The sequence below is a fragment of the Leopardus geoffroyi genome, chromosome X, assembly GCF_018350155.1.
Source record: "Leopardus geoffroyi isolate Oge1 chromosome X, O.geoffroyi_Oge1_pat1.0, whole genome shotgun sequence".
Taxonomy (NCBI): domain Eukaryota; kingdom Metazoa; phylum Chordata; class Mammalia; order Carnivora; family Felidae; genus Leopardus; species Leopardus geoffroyi.
In genome coordinates, this window is record NC_059343.1 from 111,542,573 (window position 1) to 111,550,424 (window position 7,852).

The following is a 7,852-nucleotide window of genomic DNA, read 5'->3' on the forward strand; positions in this document are numbered from 1 at the left end:
AGTTTCGTGACTTGCCCAAGGTCACACAGCTAGTGGTGGCGCTGAGGCCATTTTGATTCCCCAACTTTCCGAAGCTGGGATCGCCCTGTCCTATTTGTCATTCCATACCCAGCACCTGGCACAGCGCCTGCCTCTGGCACGTGGGGGAAGCTCAGGATGCAAAGCCGAGCTTTATACTGCTCGGCACACACCCTGCCCTGAGGTCCAGGCCCTCCTCACACCCTAGTCCTGCCACCGGAACAGTGCCTCCTCCCCGAGCCTACGCCCTCACTCTGGTGTCCTACCTAGTCCCCTGATCCCACAGCACCAGCCATGCTGGCCCCCCTTCTAGGGACTGAAATCTCAGTCACCTCCAGACTTTGGGACCTGTTAACAGTTTCCTCCTTTCCGAGGGTGGTAATCAGCCTGCCTTGACTTCTCATGTTATCTAACCGTATTCCTCGCGGCGACAGTAACCCAGCTGTCCCGTGGCGCCTCCCATGGCTTTTGACACAGATATTGGCCGCTCCTTCCCCCAGTGCTGATTGCCTAGTGTGGTCACACTTTGCCTGCTGGTCTGGCCTTTGCAACAGAAAGAAAAGCAGAAAGAAGAAAAAGGCTTTACATCACATACTTCCAGACGTTTACCTGCTTCCCGGTCGTCTCTGGCCCCATCCGATCGCAGTGTGATTCCCCCACGGCGCTGTGGAGCTGTTGAGAGCCTCGCAGCCCAGACAAAGTGGCAGACTGCCTAAATCTGCGCCACGGCCTGTTGTTCTCGGGACCGAGACAACCTCCTGAGCCTGAGCAGAAGGGGAGGAAAGCAGAGAGGGAAGAAAAGGAGAGAACACAACCAAAATTTCTCCTTGCCCTTCAAAATGTAGGGCAGTATGTGAGTACTGCAGGCTTGGTGTAAAAAACGCATTTTTCTTAGAGGCAACAAAACACCAAAGTCTAACCCAGCATCTGGGGGAGGGGGAAGACGCAAGTCCAATGCAAAACGGGACAGAAAATGGGACGAGATCAACAAAGGCTGTCAGCACAAGGCAGCTGAGGCCCGTGAAGGAGATGCTAAAGAGAAACGTCCAGACTCCTAGTTTTCATCAACTCACTGTATCCTTCTAAGCTGTACTGAGACTCAGTGGGCATCTTACAGAGACGCCATCTCTGAAAATCCTTCTTTTGTCTCCAGGCTCCTTCACATGAATGCCTGCGTTCACAGACATGCATAGGCTATACGTACATAGTACATACAGATATACTATCGACAGTTTGCGTGCAGCCTGCACGTGGCCACCCTGACTGAGGTGGAGAGAGGGCCCAGGAAGGCACCCCCTCCGGCCAGAACTGCCTCGCCAACCAAAGATAATTCCACAAAAGAATTATTTTCACTTCCATTTTCTTCAGATGAAATCAGGCAGTGACTAATACAAGATTGGGCCTAATGAGTCCCTTTACCTTAGATATGCGTGCGGCAGAATGAACAATGTCTCCCTCACTCCATACCCCCCCAGCCCTATAAAGGTTCAAACTTAGCAGCACTGGAGGAAAAACACAGGGGACGAAGAGGGAAGGCAAATCAGGCCACGGGCAGATAGAAAGTCACCTAGCATTGTCTGGTCGGCATAATGACGCTGAGTTATTTTCTCCGTGGTCGCTCTGGTGATTACAATGAACGTCTTCATCTATAACAATCTAGTTCATATTAATATCACCTTAATTGTGAGAGTCTACACAAACTTTGCTCTCATAAAACTCCATTCACTCTCCCTTCCTTTTTGCTTTACGTCTTTATACATTATAAGCCCGTGAACACAGATTTATAATTACTGCTTTATGCAGCTGTCTTTTAAATCAGATAGAAAAACAAGTTACGGGAAAGATACATAGATACTGTCTTTTATGTTTGTCTATGGAGCTAACTCGACTGAGGCTTTTTATTTCTTCACGTGGATTCAAGTTACTGTCTACTGTCCTTTCACGTCAACCTGAAGAACGCCTTTTAGTATTTCTTGGAAGGCAGGGCTGCTAGGGAAGAATTCTTTGTTTTTATTCATTTGGGAATGTCCTAATTGCTTCTTCTTTTATGGAGTATAGTTTTGACGTATTTAGAATTCTTGGTTGATGGACTATTTCTTCCAGCACTTTGAATATGTTGTGCCACTGCCTTCTCACAGGTAATATGGCCTCCGTGGTTTCTGATGATAAGTCATTGTTAATCTTATGCGGGGATCCCTTGTTATATTTGGGATCACTTTTTCTTGCTGTTTGCAAGATTCTCTTTTGGTCTTTATCTTTCAACAGTTTGATGTGCTTGGGTGTCGATCTCTTTTTTTTTTTTTTTAATTAAAACAGTTCTTTTTAACATGTATTTATTATTGAGAGACAGAAACAGACAGAGCATGAGCATGGGGGGCCAGAGACAGGGAGAGACACAGAATCTGAAGCAGGCTCCAGGCTCGGAGCTGTCAGCACAGAGCCCGACGTGGGGCTCGAACTCATGAACCGCGAGATCATGACCTGGGCCAAAGTCGGACACTTGACCAACTGAGCCGCCCCGGTGCCCCTCGATCTCTTTGAGTTTAATCAAATCAGAGTTTGTTGAGTTTGCTGGGTGTGCAAATTAATGTTTTTCATCAAATTTTGCAAGGTTTTTGGCCATTATTTCTTAAAACAGTCTTTCTGCCTTTTGCTCTTTCCTCTTCTTCCGGGACGCTCATTATGCAAATGTTGGTGCATTTGGCGGTGTCCACAGGTCTCTGAGGCTCTGTTTATTTTTCATTCTCTTTTCTTGCTGTCCCTCAGACGGGATCATTTTAATTGACCCATCTCCAAGTTCTCTGATCAAATATACTCTTGAGCCCCTCTAGGAAAATTTTCATTTCAGTTATTGTCTTGTTCAACTCCAGAATTTCCATTTGGTTCTTCTTTGAACGAATTAATTTATTTTTATTTATGTGTTTTAGAGAGAGAGAAGGGTACAAATGAGTGAGGGGCAGAGAGAGAGAGAGACAAAGAGAGTGAGAGAGAGAGAGAGAGAGAGAGAAGCAGGGCTCACCCGGGACTCGTGTTTTACCTGAAGCAGGGCTCATACTCACCCGACGCGGGGCTCAAGCTCACCCAAAGTGGGGCTCCAACTCGCCAGTTGTGAGATCATGACCTGAGCTAAGGCCAGATGCTTAATGAGTGAGCCACCCAGGCGCCCCTATTTATTTTTTTAAAGTAATCTCTACGGCCAAAATGGGGTTCGAACTCACAACCCCGAGATCAAGAGTCACATGCTCTACTGGCTGAGCCCTCCAGGCTCCCCCATTTAATGATTATTTTTTATATAACTCGAGGTAGAGTTGAGGTCTCGACGCTGTTACATTGGTTTCAGGCGTGCATCATAGTGATTCAACAACTGTATATATGTTCTGCTGTGCTCACAAGTATAGCTACCATCTGGCACCATACAATGCTGTTAAAACACCACAGGGTATATTCCCTGTGGTGTACCTTTCATCCCCGTGACTTATTCACTCTGTAAATAGAAGCCTATATCTCCCACTCCCCTTCACCCATGTTGCCCAAAACCCCACCCCCCTCCCTCTGGCAACAATTAGCTCGTTTTCTGTATTTTTGGATTTGTTTCTATTTGTTTGGGGTTTTGTTTTCGATTCATATAAATGAAATCATTTGGTATTTGTCTTCCTCTGTCTGACTTATTTCACTTAGCGTAACACCCTCTAGGCCCATCCATGTTGTCACAAATGGCGAGATCTCATTCTCTTTTTCCGTTTGGTTCTTTTTATAATTTCTCTTAATTAATGTGCTCTGTTTAATGGGAAGGCATTCTTATACTTTCTTTTAGTTCTTCTGACATAGTTTACTTTAGTTCTTTGAACATAGTGTGAGTGATTGAGTTAAAATCTTTGTCTAGTAAGTCTAATGTCAGGGCTTCCTCAGTGAGTTTCTGTTTATTGCTTTTCATCCTGTGTATGGACCATAGTTTCTCATTTCTTTGCTTACCTTATAATATTTTGCTGAAACCTGGGCATTTGAAGTAATATAATGTAAAAACTTCGGAAATCAAATTTTCTCCCCTTCCCAGATAAAGTCGTTGTTGCTATTTTAATTGTTGCTGCTTGTTTAGGGGATTTTCCTGAAGTAATACTGTAAAGTCTGTATTCTTTGTCATGTGTGACCATTCAAAACCTCTGCTCAGTTGGCTTAGTGATCAGTTATCCACTGGACAGGAGTTTCTTTAAACTACTAAAACCGATAAGTCCTACCAACATTTGCTGAGGGGCTCTGTGTGTATGTTAGGGCCCACATTCAATGCTCCAGAAATCAATTTAACACTCTGACTTAGCCTTCACTCTCTGCTTTTGCAGAGCCTCAAGTCAGCCAGAGGTGAGAGCTTAGGGCCTTCTCAGGTCCTTCCTGAGTATACGAACAACGCTGAGCATGCATACGGCCTTCTAGATTCCCAGGAATCTATCAGAGAGCTGTTCAAAATCTCATTCCCTGGCTTTATTTTAAAAGGTTTTTTTGGTTAGCTTGTTTTCTACAACCGGTGTCGCCTTCCCAGACAGCCAGGAAGTTAAATAATTACCTCACAGATTGCTTTTGACAAGTGCCTCATGGGGAAGAGTTTCGAACACTAAGTAAGCTCTGAGTCAGGTCAAATACAGAGACACTTGTGAGTGGGGTCTTCCAGAGAGCCACCAGACAGATCATTCTTTGGGAATGAGTCTTTGAAAGAGCTCCATACTGGTTTTGCTCCCTCTGTTGGCTGCCATGATGAGAAGTTCGGCTGTTGTTTTTCAAGGTTACCAGAGAGCTGCAGAGCAGGGGATGGGACTAAAGCAAGTTAAAAGACCACAGAACTCCCTGTTCTTACCTAGTCAGACATTTTTTTCTTATACAAACACTCCCTGATTGCTGCAAATATTTGGTTAATTTCCCAGGGTCTGAAAGAGTTAATTCTGACTTTTTTTCCAGCACTTTCTTTCATTTGATTATGTGTACTACTCTCTCCCATACTCCTTTGTGGGGGGTTTTCCTACACAGATTTTTAAAATTTCCTTACTAATCCCCTTTTCCCTCTCCCCCCACCCGCCTCCCCTCTGGTAACTTCAGTTTGCTCTCTATAGTTAATTGTCTGTTTCTTGGTTTGTCTTTTTTCCTTTCCTCATTTGTTTTGTTTCTTAAATTCCACATACGAGTGGGATCATATGGTATTTGGTTTTCTCTGACTTATTTCACTTACCATTATACTCTCTAGCTCTATCCACATCGTTGCAAATGGCCAGATTTCATTCTCTTTTTATGGCTGCACAATATTCCTCTGTGTGTGTGTGTGTGTGTGTGTGTCTGTGTACCACACCTGACTTTTTTTTACAGTTTTCTTTTCTTTTTTTTTTTTTTTTTCTTTTAGAGACAGTGAGCGGAGGGGCAGAGGGTGAGAGAGAATCTCAAGCAGGCTCCATGCTGAATGCAGAGCCCAATGCAGGGCTTGATCTCACAACCATGAGATCATGACCTGAGCTAAAGTCAAGAGTCAGACACTCAACCAACGGAGCCCCCCAGGTACCCTTATTGTCTTCTTATTATTTGATGCAGAAGAGATATTTTAGAGGTCCTCGCTCTGCCATTTTACTGGTATCACTCCCTCAAGGAACACTTTTAGACCTTTTCTCCACACATTCTTTTCTTGGGACATAAACTGGGTGAGAGAAAACATCACGACCATTGTGAACTTGAGGCCTCTAGTTCTATAAAGGGACTACCAGTAATGTTCTCCAAACTGTAGTGTCATGCATCCATCTGAAGAGTAGGACCAGAGGCAGAGAGCAGCAAAGACCAGGGAAGAAAGATCTAGTGTGAACACGGCAGGTCCTTTCTCACCAATGTTTCTCAAATATTGCAGACTGAGTGCACCTGGGTGGCTCAGTCGGTTAAACATCTAGCTCTTGATTTCAGTTCAGGTCATGATCTCACGGTTCGTGGGTCCAAGCCTTGCGTCAGGCTCTATGCTGACAGCATGGCGCGTGCTTGGAATTCTCTCTCTCCTCTCTCTCTGTCCCTCCCCTGCTTGTGTGCGCGCTCTCTCTCTCCCGCTGTCTTGCTCTCTCTCAAAATAAACTTAAAATTTTTTTTAAATACTGCAGATCGATAAGCAGTGGCACCTGCCTGAGTCTGTCATCTAAATTTATATCTAAGCAGCCTTCCATTACCAAAAAGGGAAGGGTCTATCTTGCTCCATATACCTTAAGATGACCACCCTGCTTTTTTTTTCTTTTTAACACAGAAACATTTCTCGAAAAAATGGAAAAGCTGATAGCAGTTCCTCCCCAACCTCTGTAAAGGCAGAAACACAGTCGCCCTGTCTCAACCGATGAAAAAGAGAGACCTGGTGCTGTGAGCTGAACTATGTCCCCCACCCCCAAATTCATATGCCGAATCAGTAACCCCCAATGTGACTGTATTTGGATGTAAGGCCTTTAAAGAAGTAGTTAGGGTTAAATGAGGTCATGAGGGTGGGGCCCACCATAAGGACTGGTGTCCTTACGAGAAGAGGAAAAGACCAGGAGTGACATGTGCACCCAGTAAAGGCCATGTGAGGACACAGAGGGAAGATGGTCCATATGCAAGCCAAGGAGAGAGGCCTCAGGAGAAACCAAAGTGGCTGCCACTTTGATCTTGGACTTCCAGCCTGCAGGACTGTGAGAAAACACAGTTCTGGTTTTTTACCCACACCCCCCCCCCACACCCCCGTCTGCGACATTTTGTTACGGCGGCCCTACCGGGCTAATATAAGTGGTAGCCTTGATGGGATCCTGAAACAGAGGATATTACAAAAATCAATGAAATCCGAATAAAGTGTGGAGTTCAGTTAAGACGATGTATCAAGTTTGATTCATTATGACCATCCCAGTGCAAGATGTTTACAACAGCAGCAACTGGGCGTGGCCTACAAAGGAGTTCCCTGTACTTCCTTTGCCAACTTCTCTGTGCATCTGAAATTCTTCTCTAATTAAAGGTTTATTTTCACAAAAAGAGAGAAAGGAGAGGTATCCCAAGCCCACAGGTGCAGGTGCAGGTGCAGGGCAGCAGAGGTTCTAGAATTCCCAGGGCAGCAGGTTTTCCTCTGCCACTTCCTCCTCTCCATAGGCGCATACCAGAGCCCGCCCCCCCCCACCAAGTTCTCCCTTTGGGCTGTCTTCCGGCACCCTTGCAGCCACCGCATGCTTATTTCCATCAGGAATAGATCACGTTGGGGGCACCAGGGTGGCTCAGCTAGTTAAGCGTCTGACTTCGGCTCAGGTCGTGAGCTCGCAGGTCGTGAGTTCCAGCCCCGCGTCAGGCTCTCTGCTATCAGCATGGAGCCTGCTTTTGAGCCTCTGTCTCCCCCCCACCCCCGAGCCCTTCCCCCGCTGGCTCTCTCTCAAAATAAATAAAATTTTAAAAAAGAAATAGATTATGCTGTAGAAAAATGGAAAATCTGATGGTGTTTCCAGTCCCCAAGCTCTGTGAAAGCACTAAGGCAGCCATTCTTATTCAGTCTCTCACAAGGAGAAGAAACAAAATTGCCAAACTTACAGGCCCAGGGCAGTAGAGGCCTAGCAAGGAGATGCTAGTGTTAACAGGGAAAACTGTACAGAGTAGCTTCTCTCCTGCTCCAAGTCAACATAGACAGCATCACTCTTTGGGTACCTATCCCCCCCAAAATCTCCTTCCGGGAACCTTTCAGTCTTTCAGTTAAGGCGAAATTAAGCCCAGCTTTCACCCCTCATCTGCCCCGTTGTGGACTAATGCCAGAGGCCCCCACCAGGGCCTCCCACTTTTTCTCCCTTTGGACTAACTCCCATCCCAACGAGCGAGTCTG